The sequence below is a fragment of the Ctenopharyngodon idella genome, chromosome 9, assembly GCF_019924925.1.
Source record: "Ctenopharyngodon idella isolate HZGC_01 chromosome 9, HZGC01, whole genome shotgun sequence".
Classification (NCBI taxonomy): domain Eukaryota; kingdom Metazoa; phylum Chordata; class Actinopteri; order Cypriniformes; family Xenocyprididae; genus Ctenopharyngodon; species Ctenopharyngodon idella.
Genome location: NC_067228.1, coordinates 15,242,216 through 15,255,667, shown reverse-complemented (window position 1 = coordinate 15,255,667; position 13,452 = coordinate 15,242,216). Strand labels below are relative to the sequence as shown.

Here is a 13,452-nt window from a genome sequence, read left to right as displayed (position 1 = left end):
GCTTCGGATGAGTGCACAATTCTTCTCAAAGTTCTCTTTCGCCCCTTGCACTCGAATGTTTAAATTGACAAGGCTTAAATGAGTTTAGTTTAAACACAGATAGCAACGTGTGCTTTTCAGATCTCACCTAAGCTCGTGCGCTATCAACTCCTGGGTGATGACGGCGTAAATGACTGGTCATATAGAGCATACGGCACTCGCATTGAACAAAGATTAGGGGAAGCCAGAATGCGTATCCATCGACAGAAACATACATTAGCCTAACTCTATCTGTCTGTTCTATTTATTTTCTACAAACCATATTATAGATGCGTATGCGTCGTAAGATATGAGATGAACTGCGGTGAAAGTGCGTGCCGAACCGAGTGTGCAGAACGGTACGGTTCGATATATTTTTTTTTTTTTTTTAAACCGAGAACCCTTTCACCCCTAGTGTGAGTCCACCCTTAAAGCATAAATTTTTCTGTGCAGTTAGTATTTTATTCAATTGACTCGTGCATTGGTAGATCAGAGAATCTTCTATTAACTGTATTTTATAGTTGGTATCATACAAAAAATTTGTGAAAAAAAAAAAAGTCTGTGCCAAGAACCTGTCTGTCAAATTCTGTAAATTTTTCAGTGTTTTACACGTTACTGAAAACAATAGGCTGTTTGTGTTGAAATACAAAGTTATCTTAAGCGTTCTTTGTGTTTGTTGTTCATGTTATTTCTGCTCGGGCAACAGGATGTGTGAAATCAGTCCTAAGTTCATTGGTTTAGAGACACTTCAAAACCAGGTTGTTGTATTTAGCCTTCTGAAGAGTTACAGAAAACATTGAGGAACGGAGTGAGAATGTGTGCAGAAGTTAAAAATGTTAAGTTTTACATTTTAGATCTACCTTTGCTTATTCAGTTGCTTTGTTAAATTGTTGTGAAACAGCACCTTCTCAGTACTAGAGATAGTCAGGATCATGGTATGGGGTACATCGCAAACAGCCCGCATTACAAGACAATAAGCCATATCAGCTCACCCAGGCTTCTGAAGGAAATGGAGCTGAACTTCACGCCCATATAGAGAGTTCAGCTCTCCGTTCAGCTGATCTGATCGCTGAGCATAACACACGCCTTTGTTGTTCATGCAGACATCTCCCTGTCAGTCTTACTTCAGCAGCGAGATGGGAAAGGATGGCAGAGGTGCTGATGTGGACGTGAGGGTAGGGAGTGTCAAGAGCTGTTCATTCAGCTGCCCTTCAACACACTTCCACTGCCACTCAGTGCTGAACACAGAGTTCTGGGTTTTTGTTATCTTCTTTTTTGTTTTTCTTGCTTTGTTTTAGAGTATCTGCTCATACATTAGTATGTTAGTCCTGTTAGAATCTGATTATTGATTATTTTGCTACAGTTGCCTTGAATGGCGTGCGGTAATCCAGGCCATATATCTGCCTTCAATAGAAATACATGAACAGCGTCTCGCTTATTCTTTATTGGGCAGGAAATTTGAAACTAATATTGCTTTGATTCTAGCTAGTTTAGAAGCAGGGCTGGGTGACATATTTTGTAGGGTTGGGATTCACCAGAGCTCAACTATTTGTTTTACAGTCTAGTTCACCCTTCGCTGGGAGTTTGATTGACAGGCGATCTGACCAATCATAACACCGAATCCGCCATTTTCTCCGACAAACAAACCAGACAGTTAGTAGAATTACGTCGGTGAACACGAACTTGAAAAATGGTGTATTGACGTCTTTCCGAAACAACATACCTTCTGATTCTGATGTTTATTCATGTTTTTTTTGACCAATTACTAGGAAGAGCTGATTGGTTTACGTGTGCTTGAACTGAGGCACTACAGCAATTTCGATCTGTCACGACACATTAAAGAGCCACAAAACGGTATTTATTGTTTGAATTTCTTTAAAAAATGACAAAATTTGAGAGCTAAAATTTTTGTTTCATACTAAAAGTAACCTCCTCTGTCTTGTCTGTTAGTGCATTGTCAGTGTCCTCTTTGCTCCGCGATGTAATGCAAACAGGCACGCTCTGCTGTGCTACACCAGAAAAACTCAACACCACCATCTAGTGGACTGAAAAAGATGATTGATTTTATTATTCTACCAAAAAGATAAATTCTCATGTGCAATTTATATAATAAAAGCTCGATACTTGTCGTCCGTGTATCGATACAGTATTGCTGCGGAAAGTATCGCAATACTAATGCTGTATCGTATTTATTTTGTTTGTTTTTTTTCTTGCCTCTAATTTTTCGTATTTTTATTATATATATATATATATATATATATATATATATATATATATATATATATATTTATTTATATATATATATTTATTTATATATATATATATATATATATATTTATATATATATATATATAAATTAATGCTCTGCATTGATTGTGTGATTGATTTTATTTATTTATTTATTTATTTATTTATTTTTTGACAGTAGCAACATGACCGCCTTACAAAAGACAACAGGCAGAAGACCTGTTCTGACTTAGTGTGCTATGACCAGACTTGCGGTTTTGGTATATGTTACAATCAAAACTCCTACAGATTTACATTGGCTGTAATACTAATGCTGTCCTATAGAGGGGGCCACAGGGTAAGAAATCTTTGAAGTCCACTTTTACACTCTGTTTTCATCAGTTGAAATGACAAATAAATGCCTACTCTGAGAGCACTCCACAAGGTATGTTTGTTTATGCCATCTGTATACTCAATATTGATTGGGTGAATGCAGGTTTTAAACAGTTTATTGTACAGGAAAGTTAATTGCCATTAACTAATGTGCTGCTACATTGTTACGCACACAAATACAGAGAGTTGCTCACACATCACGTGCAGATCCCATGCACACAGAAACATTCAGGAACTGTCCTGTGATTTATCAATAAAATAGCTTAAAATCTGCAAAGTTTTTTTTGAAGTAAGAGATTAATTCACACACAGTCACTCTCTCACTAATGCATTCAAATAAATGTACATCCTTTAACTCTAATTCTAACTATTCTGCATCTCATTTTTAATACATTTAAAAGGCATGCTTAATTCAATTCTGAAAAACACACTACACTGCATTATAAAATTATACAGTTTTCAGAATATAGCTTTTTGTTTGGTCTTTACATTGCATTAGTCTCGTTTCACTCTCTCCTTGCCTCATGACTTGTGTGAGAGCGTCTAGAAGGCATATGTTTTAATAGCAACTCTAATTGACATTTACATATGCTGTTGTTTCCACTGTCTTTCACTGATCCACCCCCTCTCTCTCACTGCTGGAGTCTTAAAATTTGTGTTACTTAGAGAGTGAATCTAAAAATGGAATCACACTTGCTTATGTTTCTTGCCTTTTTACCAATACTGTAACAGACCACACACTGTTTGGACATCCCAGCAATTTGATGGATTAGAGAAAGTTGCCTTTGACGCACGCTACACTGATGCACACTCAGCCGACTTCAGATTTCCTGCACTGGTCAGCACCTGCTGTCATGAAAGCTGCATGTGTATGTTTGATAAGAGGAAATGCTTTTCGCTAGATATCAGCTGGAGTTGTTCTGCCTCCGTCAGGTTTCTGTTTTGTTGGCAAGGATTGTCCACATTCCTCTCTTGCTGTGTCAGGACAGCCCCCGCTTCGCCCCAAGGACATTCTTGAGTGGATATTCTGAGTAGTTGGAAAGTTTCCTCTGACCACTAAGTGTAGGCTTGTGTGGCATGTTATTGTGAAGAAAAAGGAAATGCTTGGGTTGTCATAAACCTTGCCAATACTGCTTTATTTTGATGGCCTTTGTCGGTCTACTTGCACAGCAACATTGACTGATTTTATAGGGCTGCACTGATATTACATTTCTACATGATACTGATAATCTGATCATTTATTTGCATGTTATGGCCGATAATAATATACTACACTATTTTGTCAAAGTAAATAAACAAAAAAATGAATCATTTTAAATACCGCACAAGTGAATAGGTAGCACAACATAGGCTAATGCATTTTGAAATTTGCTAAAGATAACATTTAACTCTGATATTTTTAAAGTATTAATATTAAGATTTATGTTCCGTCAGTGTTAGATGATGTCAAATATAATTTAGATGGTAAATCTAAATTTAGAAAATAAGGACATTCACAATTAAAGGTCCTTTATAAATACCAAAATTCACTTTATAAATTAACAAAAATATTATTGAACGTGAATTAATTTTCACTTTTCTGTGTTCACCAGAGCGTAAGGAAAATTCTGAATGTCTATTCACAAATTAACAAAAAAAGTAACAGGGTAGTACCATTGTCTTTATTTTTAAATGCCTTAGAGCACTGTGTAAATATCATGTGAAATTAATATGGTAATTATTTAGTACCATGCTATCAGTGTACCATCTGCGATACAGTCACTGTTGCATGGTATCACCATAGTACTTTGATTGTATGGGGTTAATGTTCAGAAAATGAAGTTTCTTCTTTCCTTTAGGGTGTTTTTGCAGGAGTTGTTTTTGTTTTCTATGAAAATGTGCTGTTTTATGAGCTGAGGACAGTTTCTTACTGACGCCATTATCAAGATACACAATCTGTTTAGTGTGCTGGACTGGTTAAGTTAAAAAAAGCTAATTTCAGTTCATTCAGAGGAAAGTGTTCTCAGTACTGTGCATATGAGTGCTGTTGTCTCCAGCAATCTGGATGAAGGTTTTAAACAGCCTGTAGAGAGTTCTGAAGCTCAGTGAACCGCAGTGATCTCTGTGAGGACAGTGTGTCTGTGGACAGTGCTGTGTGTTCTCTCTCTTACATAAAAAGCAAGGTGATGGGGTTGAGATCAGGGCAGCAGTGATAATAAGCTCTCTTGAATTCATGCATGTTTAAATATGGATGCTGTTTATTAGTGGTCACGCAGGTAGGTTACAGAAAGAACAGCAATTTTTTTGGTGCATTGAAAATGCCTTGCTCACATTTGAAATTTTAATTAGTTTACTTAAACTATTATTGTTCAGTAGCTTGTTGGTTGTGCTTTCTAACTTTTCAGCCTTATTGTCAAACAGTAAACAGGTCCTTGTTACGTTGCAGTGATTTGTGTTTTGATGTAGGCCAGCTTAGGTTTAGCTCGTGGCTTGTACATGTTGTTTTGATAGAGAGCATGCCTGCAGTAATCGGTCTCATGAGCTCTCTGAAGATCTTAACAGCTCCCCTGATGGTTTTTTTCTTTTTTTTAGTCCATTTTTTTTGTTGTATTCTGAAAACTTGCACTCCTTTACCTAGCCAATATTGTCTATTAGAGCTGCTAGTGTTGGTCCAACAGCTCACATGGATCTAGCCCAGGGATTCCCAACTCTTTTGAAATAAAATATTTTCCTAAAGCACCCACTGAGATTTAATGTATAAAGTATATAACTATTGTAATAAAAAATGAATATTTGGTCATTATGATAAATATTTTTACACTACAGGTTGTAGTCTAATGTCTCAAATTCTTCACTTTCCAAAAGGGGCGTAACGATACCCTCATGCCACATTCGATACACATCGCGATACTGAAGTCACGATGCAATATTATTGCGATACTCCAAGACATATGGTAAAAGGTTACCAAAAAATGTTAAATTTGGCATTACATTGGTGGTGGAAATGAATAGGCTTAGGCTTGGACTTGGTGCTGGTACTTTTATGGTTATTATATTGTGTTTTTTTTTTTTTTTTTTTTTTTTTTGACCTATTTGGAGTTCTGAAGCACTCGTAAGAACTCTTGTGAGCAGCGAAACATGCTCACATCTCACAGAACATGACAGCGCAGTGATAGCAGAGCCAGAGCCAATACCAGACATAAACAGAAATAACAAAAGTGCAGTCAGTGGGAGGTACTTATATTGCGTAGGATGAGCTAGGCTACTCTTTTCAGGTGTTTCTCAAGAGAAATTCAAGCAGAAAAAGCATCTGGTGATGCAAGTATTGTTTAGTACCAGTGTTTCTTTTGCTGTGCTGCTGCAGTGGTGTGACTTTTTATTTATCCTGCATTATCATAGGCGTTTCTCTTTTCAGACTGCACTTAACGGCTCCTGATGTCCCTCAGGCCTTTTTTATCGGTGACTCAGGAAGCCACTCTACTGCTTGAGAACAGCTGTGGTGCAACATTAGTCTTATATTACAGATGGCCTTGAGTCTCCCGCAAACACTGACCTGAGACCAACTCATCTAATAAAAAGCCTTTGATCTCACAATCCCTCTAAAATACAAAGCTAATGCAGGGTGCTTGGCCATTACTTTATCTTGGTGGTAGTGCGGTCGCAGGTATGATAATAATAATAATAATAATAATAATAATAATAATAATAATGGACCATGACATAGAGAGCAAGTCTATGTTGATTTCTTGCGTCTGTGCCTGGGCCTGTTGAATCCATCCCAGTTGTTCTCCCTGACTCATGGAAAACCACAGAGAATAACACCAATGAACAAATCCTGCATAGAAGCAAATTTAGATACTTGATTCAAGTTGACATAATGATCGATAGTAGTTGGCATTGAAACAAAGTTAACTAGAGCTAATTTTTTATGAGCTTATTTTACAAGCTACATCAATCTGAAATCTTTTTTTATAGAAATTAATTTTTTTTTTTTTATTTAGCAAGGATGCATTAAATGGATCAAAAATGACAAAAATATTAACCAGCAGAACTGTTTTTAACATTGATAATAATAAGAAATGTTTCTTGAATAACAAATCAGTATATTGTCCTGTCATTTGACACTGTGGACTGGAAGAACAGTTATTTGAAGTTGTAATATTGCAACTATTACTGTTTTTACTAGGGTTGTCGATTGACACAAATTTCACAATTTGATTCGATTTAGATTCGATATTGATTAATTGGGGTTGTATCAGTTACAGTACATTGGAAAATTTCCTCAAGGAAAAAAAAATCTTTCAACTAATGCTGTAAACTATTCAGGAAGTCAGTTGGTACTTTACTATAATGTTGGTTCAAATTAACTGATTTGTATGCTACTTACATTTAAATTACTCTAAGTTTTTTTTAAAATAATAATGTTATAATAATAATTTATAATGACATAATTGTTTTTTTTCTAAACACATTTAAATGGTGGCTTTCATAAAAGTATGACGAATTGATTCAAAACACATTCATATTGAGAAACAGGTTAAAGGGTTGTTCACCCTAAAATGAAAATTAAGTCATCATTTACTCACCCTGGTGATGTTATAATGCCATATGCTCTTCTTTCTTTTTCTGACCACAAAAGAATAAAAAAATAAAAATAAAAAAAAGACCCGCTCATGTTTGTCCATATAATGTCAGTGAATAGCGACTAGCATCAAGCTTGGTCTTCTGTGCACGGCTACGCGACCTGCGCATTTTTGAGACTCTGTTAGTGCTGTAGTTCACTCCAACTCGCTCAGAAGGAACACACAAGTTGTGAGAAATCAAGACTAGATCAATCAATCAAGAAAAACATGACAAGAATCGATCTTTCAGTCTATGCTGTCTATGCACGTACAATGTCACGTAACATTTACTTCAGAAAAGCCATTCAAAACTCATTAGTCAGCTAGAAAAATGAACTCTTGAGTGGAGCATTTTGCTAAATGCATGCACTATGTTGCATATATTCATATTTTTACGTAATTTTCATTTAGGGTGAACTATTCCTTTAAAGTCCCCTTGTGGAGAAACTCAAGTTTTTAATGTTGTTTATATGTCTGTCTAATGTTTTTAACATGCTTTAAGACAAACCATGTGCAAGTTCATAAGTCAACACCATTGCTGAGTATTTTCTCTTTAAAACTTCAGTAAACCAAAGACAGTCTCAAACCCGCGGTTTGAAATCGCTGGTGTTTCTGATGTCACAAACTACCTTGTAAACAATCACGTCAACGTGTCATCAGGCTTTAGCATATCATTAACTGATAACCGTGCAGGAGAGTCTCAAAAGAAGGTTATCCCGGTATATTTTTCTGTTGATATGAAAAATCAGGTAGATTTAGCAATATAGCGGGTGTATGATGCATATTACAATGTTATAATGAACTATATGCCTTTCTCCACTGACGTTCCGAGTTGTTCAAAGCATTTTTAAGGATACTGATTGTTAGAAGGCAGCTGACTCATGAATGTGAACATGGTTAGTGTAACATTAGCAACACATCATTAGCTGTTTGATAACATAGTCGAGCAAAACGCTAATCATATTAATTATCATTGTGTCCGACGTTGTAAAAAGCAATACCATTGTGCAGCGTTTACCTCAGTAAGTTGACCGAGTGGATATGTCTGAGCTCGTGCGAGTGAGTGGAGGCGGGGCTAATTATCATATTCATAGATCCGTATATATTAAATGAGGCAAGGGTGTAGAGTTACATTCAAGCTATTTTAAAACATTAAGAATTTTTTTTTTTTACAGGAAAAAACGTTTAAATATGTAATTTTGTTGATCAAAGATGAGTTTTAAGGGATAAAATTATTGATTACAGGGGGACTTTCAGTCCCTAAAATCTTCCTGACCCCAAACCTTTGAACAGTAGTGTATCGAAAATGCAGTTTGTTTAAAATATTACCATAAAAATGTAAGCTTTAATAAACCATGTGCAATGGTGATTCGAAACCTTTGTTTTTATCAGAAACAAATATCGATCCAAGTTAGATATTCATGCAGAAATGAGTTATGCTTTCAAAACAGGGATTTCAGGGTACGTGCAAGATGCAAGAAAATGAAATTGTCTAAATTCTAAAATTAATATGTATTTTGCCTAAAGTGTATTACATTATTATGTGATGGGGAAGATAGTGAGGTAGGGATGTGCCCCTTATTTTTTCATTAATGACGTCGTCATCGACTAGTCGATGTTGACTCAACTTTAATCACATAAACATCGGCTTTTAAAAGTGCTCAGCGTTAATAAGTATACCCCCTTTGAAAAGTAACATTTTAAATATCTCAATGAACACAAAAACAATTTCCAAAATGTTGACAAGACTAAGTTTTATATAACATCTGTTTAACTTATAACATGAAAGTAAGGTTAATCATGTAACTTAGAGAACAGAATTTTCAGTTTTACTCAAATTAGGGTGATGCAAAAATGAGTAAACTCCACTGAAAGTCTCTGGAGCAAAGCTAAATTTTAGACTACAAATGTCTAATTTAACAAGAATTCAACCACAGGTGAGTCTAATTATTCATTACACAGTTGTCTATCAGACAGTTGACTATAAAAAGGTGTTAAAACCCCTTCCCATTTCATGCTGTCAGCAATGGCACCACATGGAAGAGAAATGTCACAAGACCTGAGAAAGCAAATAATTTCTTTACACCAGAAAGTTGAAGGCTACAAGAAGATCAGCAAAGCTTTACTTATCAGTCAGAATACTGTAGCAAAGGTGGTACAAAAATTTAAAAAAGATGGAACAGTAACCATCTCACAGAGACGTCCAGGTCGTCCACGGAAGTTAACACCTCGACAGGAGCGTCTTCTGATGAGAAGGGTTGAAGAAAATCGGCATGCAAGTTCACTGCAGTTATCTAAAGTAGAAAGCCAAACTGGGGTGACTATTTCCCGTGACACAATACGGCGTACACTGCAGAGGAATGGCATGCATGGGGTGCCGTCCACGAAAAAGCCCGCCTAGAGTTTGCCAGGGCCCATGCTGACAAAGATGAAGACTACTCTATACTCTGGAGTGATGAGACCAAGATAAATGTTTTTGGAGCTAATGGCTTCAAAACTGTATGGCGTCGCAAAGGTGAGGAATACAAAGAAAAATGCATGGTGCCTACAGTGAAACGTGGTGGCAGTGTCCTTATGTGGGTCTGCATGAGTGCTGCTGGTGTTGGGGAGCTGCATTTCATTGATGGCATCATGAATTCACAGATGTACTGCTCTATACTGAAAGAGAAGATGCTACCATCACTTCATGCCCTTGGTCGTCGTGCACTTTTCCAACATCACAATGATCCTAAACACACATCTAAGGCCACTGTTGGATTTCTGAAGAAGAACAGGGTGAAAGTGATTCAGTGGCTCCTGATCTGAACCCAATCGAACACCTATGGGGAATTCTGAAGGGACAAGTTGAGCATCACGCTCCATCCAGCATCCAGTCTCTAAAAGAGGTCATTCTTGAAGAATGGAAAAAGATAGATGTTGCAAAATGTCGGCAACTTGTTCATTCCATGCCTAGAAGACTTGGTGCTGTCATTAAAAATCATGGAGGCCATACAAAGTACTAGATGTAGTAGTTTTTGTTGTGGGGTGTACTCATTTTTGCATCACCCTAACTGAAAAATGTGTAATCTAAGTTATATTAGTAACCTTACTTTCATGTTATAAGTTTTAAGCAGATGTTATATTAAACTTAGTCTTGTCAACATTTTGGAAATTGTTTTTGTGTTCAGAGATATTGTTTAAAAAGTTACTTTTCAAAGGGGATGTACTCACTGTTGATAACAAGGTTGATAAAATATATATATATATATATATATATATTATTTTAAGAAACACTCAATTTAATAATACATGACCATTTTCCACTCTGGGTTTGACCCTCTGACTGAAAAGCTCCATTTAAATCTAATTCCTCATGACATGACCCCTTTTAAAAATGGGTCGTGCACCAAACAAGGTTGAGCACCCCTGACATAGTGAAGGATGTACAGGTGGTGTTGGGCTGATTAACAAGGCAATTTAAATTGTTGTAGACAGCGAAACCAGGGGAATGAGCATGTCTCTGTGAAACAGATCTGTCTCGTTAGTGTTTTCTGACAGATGCAGCCTCCTCTCTCCTGCTATCCACTGTTTGTATCCCCAGGTGTGACGGAGCCTTATGTAATATTTTATTTTGGTATTGATTTGAATCTGGAGCAGAAACTGGAATTATCGATCACGCTCCTGTGTATTTCCTATCAGCAGTTAAGAAGGAAACAGAGGAAGGAATGGAGCAAAATAAGGCACAGAGAGATGAAACAAAAGCTCAGCAAGGAGAACAATAGTCCTTGGCTCCTTTCTTTGACTGTGGTGGATAGGAGAGATATAAATAGCGGAATGGAGTATGTTTAAATTTGGCAGCCTAAGACGGTTTGAAGCAGGTCGCTGGTGAGAAGATGGGTTATATTGCACATTGGGAGGAGGCGGGCTTACAATCCATCTGTCTCTCTGTGGGGAGTGGGAGGTGCTTGGTTAAATAGTAGGTGTGGTCAGAACTTCATAACTGAAATCTTATCGTCAGGCAGAAAGAAGCCCAGCTCCCTTCTAACCCTTGGCTTGCATTCATATCTGCTGATGTTGTTTTGTTAATGTATTTTTGTACATATCTTTTATCTTATATATACATTTTGTACATTTTGAACACAAAAAAGTTACATACTGCAGCTTTAAGATTACGGTTTCATTTTGCATTCTAAAACTATAAACACACACACACACACACACACACACACACACACACACATATATACACAAAATTCACACAAGAAATCTTTTGTAACATAATGCTCCTACTGTCACTTTTGATCAATTTAATGCATCTTTGCTGAATTAAAAAGTATTAATTTCTTTTTCTTCTTTTAAAAAAAAAAGGCTTACTGGCCCCAAATTTTGAACGATATTTATTAAAGTTGAAAGTGGCTAAATCTGTTTACATCTGTGCGAAAATGTGTATATGCAAAAAGAACAACAAAGAAATCAGCTGTGTGCTACCCAGTACCTCATGATACGACTTGCCTTTTTTACACCTCCTCTAAGGCATTTAATACTCTCCTCAGCTGATGTGATTTATCTGTGTCTCAGTCCTTTAATTCAATGGTGTGTCATCAACATAATTACAGTCATTTTCTGTATGGGTGAGAACAAAGGATCAAGACTTCGTTATAGTAGATAGTCAAGTCCAGCTGCTTAAACACGTAAAATAATTCAAGAGGGCAGGACTAAACAAATGACAGGAGATAAACTTTAAAAGTGAAATTACACACTGAAGTAAATTGCTAAAATAATTTACTGAAGTAAATTGCTAAAATAATTTACTGAAGTAAATTGCTAAAATGACTGTTTTCGAATTGGTTTCCCAGACACTCTGCTTATTTTCCATTGGTTAGACAAACAAGTAGTCCCACCCTATATTGAAACTTGTCTTGTTTGCAGATTTAGGTTTTAAATTATCATTTGATATAGTAGAGGGTTTCTAAAAATTGCACCATCATCTGACTTCAAGAAGTCAGGTGATGCGATTGTGTTGATATGGTGCTAGCAGGCCTGCTCTCACTGTACGCTCAATGAACAGTCCTCAACCCCATGACTAGGAAAGTTACGATTTTTTGGGCGAGACATATGCAGTCCAGCTGTTTTGGTGACAGTCTTCTCCGATGGTTGGAATAAAAAAGGAAACCAAATTGCTGACCATTACAAGGAAACATGTTTAATAGAACTTTACTGGAAAGGAACACTGATTGTAATTGTCAAAAAAGTCTGAGAAAGGAGAAAATAAATGAGATGTTAGGGATTTACCCATAATCCTTTGCACTGCTCATTCAGACTGGGATTTCTAGACTGTTACCCATAATCCTTTGCACTACTCATTCAGACTGTTGGGAGGTGGGGTCATTTAAAGGTGCAATATGTAAGATTTTTACAGTAAAATATCCAAAAACCACTAGGCCAGTGTTATATATTTTGTTCACTTGAGTACTTACAATATCCCAAATGTTTCCAATTATTTGTAAATCGTGAGAAAATTGCAATTTTAACCAAGGCTCCGGGACGTGAGAGGGGTCGCCTGTCAATTGATTCATACCGGCGTTAAAACTGGAAACTGAGGCAGACCAAGGGTTATTTTGTAGAAACCATGGAAACACCAAAGACGCTTTAATATATTACACGTTTTAATAGACCATGCCTCAGAGAAAAACACTATTTTGTGAAGTAGCTAACGTAGCATAATCAGATGCAGCTTTATTTTTAGTAACAGTAATACAGAATTTTCTCCATCATACAATACGTTTTAAAATGAATTGCATGTCATTTATCAACACAAGCCATCCAGCATTTAATATGATATTCTAAAATCGATCTATCTTACTGCAGTGTGCAACAAGTGTCTCACAGCAGCCACCGAGCGAACACACAGAGTAATGTTATAACATCAATTTCAACACACTCAAATATATCTAATATGATAAACAGAGCTGTGTTACCTCATACTCATGACCAGAAAAGCGGAAGCGGCGCCGGCGACTGTGGCATAATAAGTTCCGTTGCTCGCGGCGTGTATTGCGCAATCGCTCCAGCCTCGTTCAGCTCCCACAACACTCGGTCCTGCTCTGCTTCATACTATAGTAACATTAATGATCGCATCCATGAACATGATTTCTTCCCGAGTCCTATCCCTATTTTTTTGCACCGTCCGTTGAGGTGAAGACCACATGTCCCAAGATTCCGTGCTCAAACTTGG

The 13,452-nt window shown here is 36.7% G+C and overlaps 1 protein-coding gene and 1 non-coding gene across 2 annotated transcripts in view; one reads left to right on the top strand and one right to left on the bottom strand.

Annotated features, from left to right (window-relative positions):
- Positions 1 to 13,452, top strand: part of clasp1a (cytoplasmic linker associated protein 1a) — a 75,399-nt gene that overhangs the window by 13,877 nt on the left and 48,070 nt on the right. The gene's annotated exons all lie outside the window — the stretch shown is intronic.
- Positions 12,183 to 12,310, bottom strand: LOC127519467 (U4atac minor spliceosomal RNA). The gene has a single exon (XR_007931863.1). It is a non-coding gene; the product is annotated as a U4atac minor spliceosomal RNA (small nuclear RNA).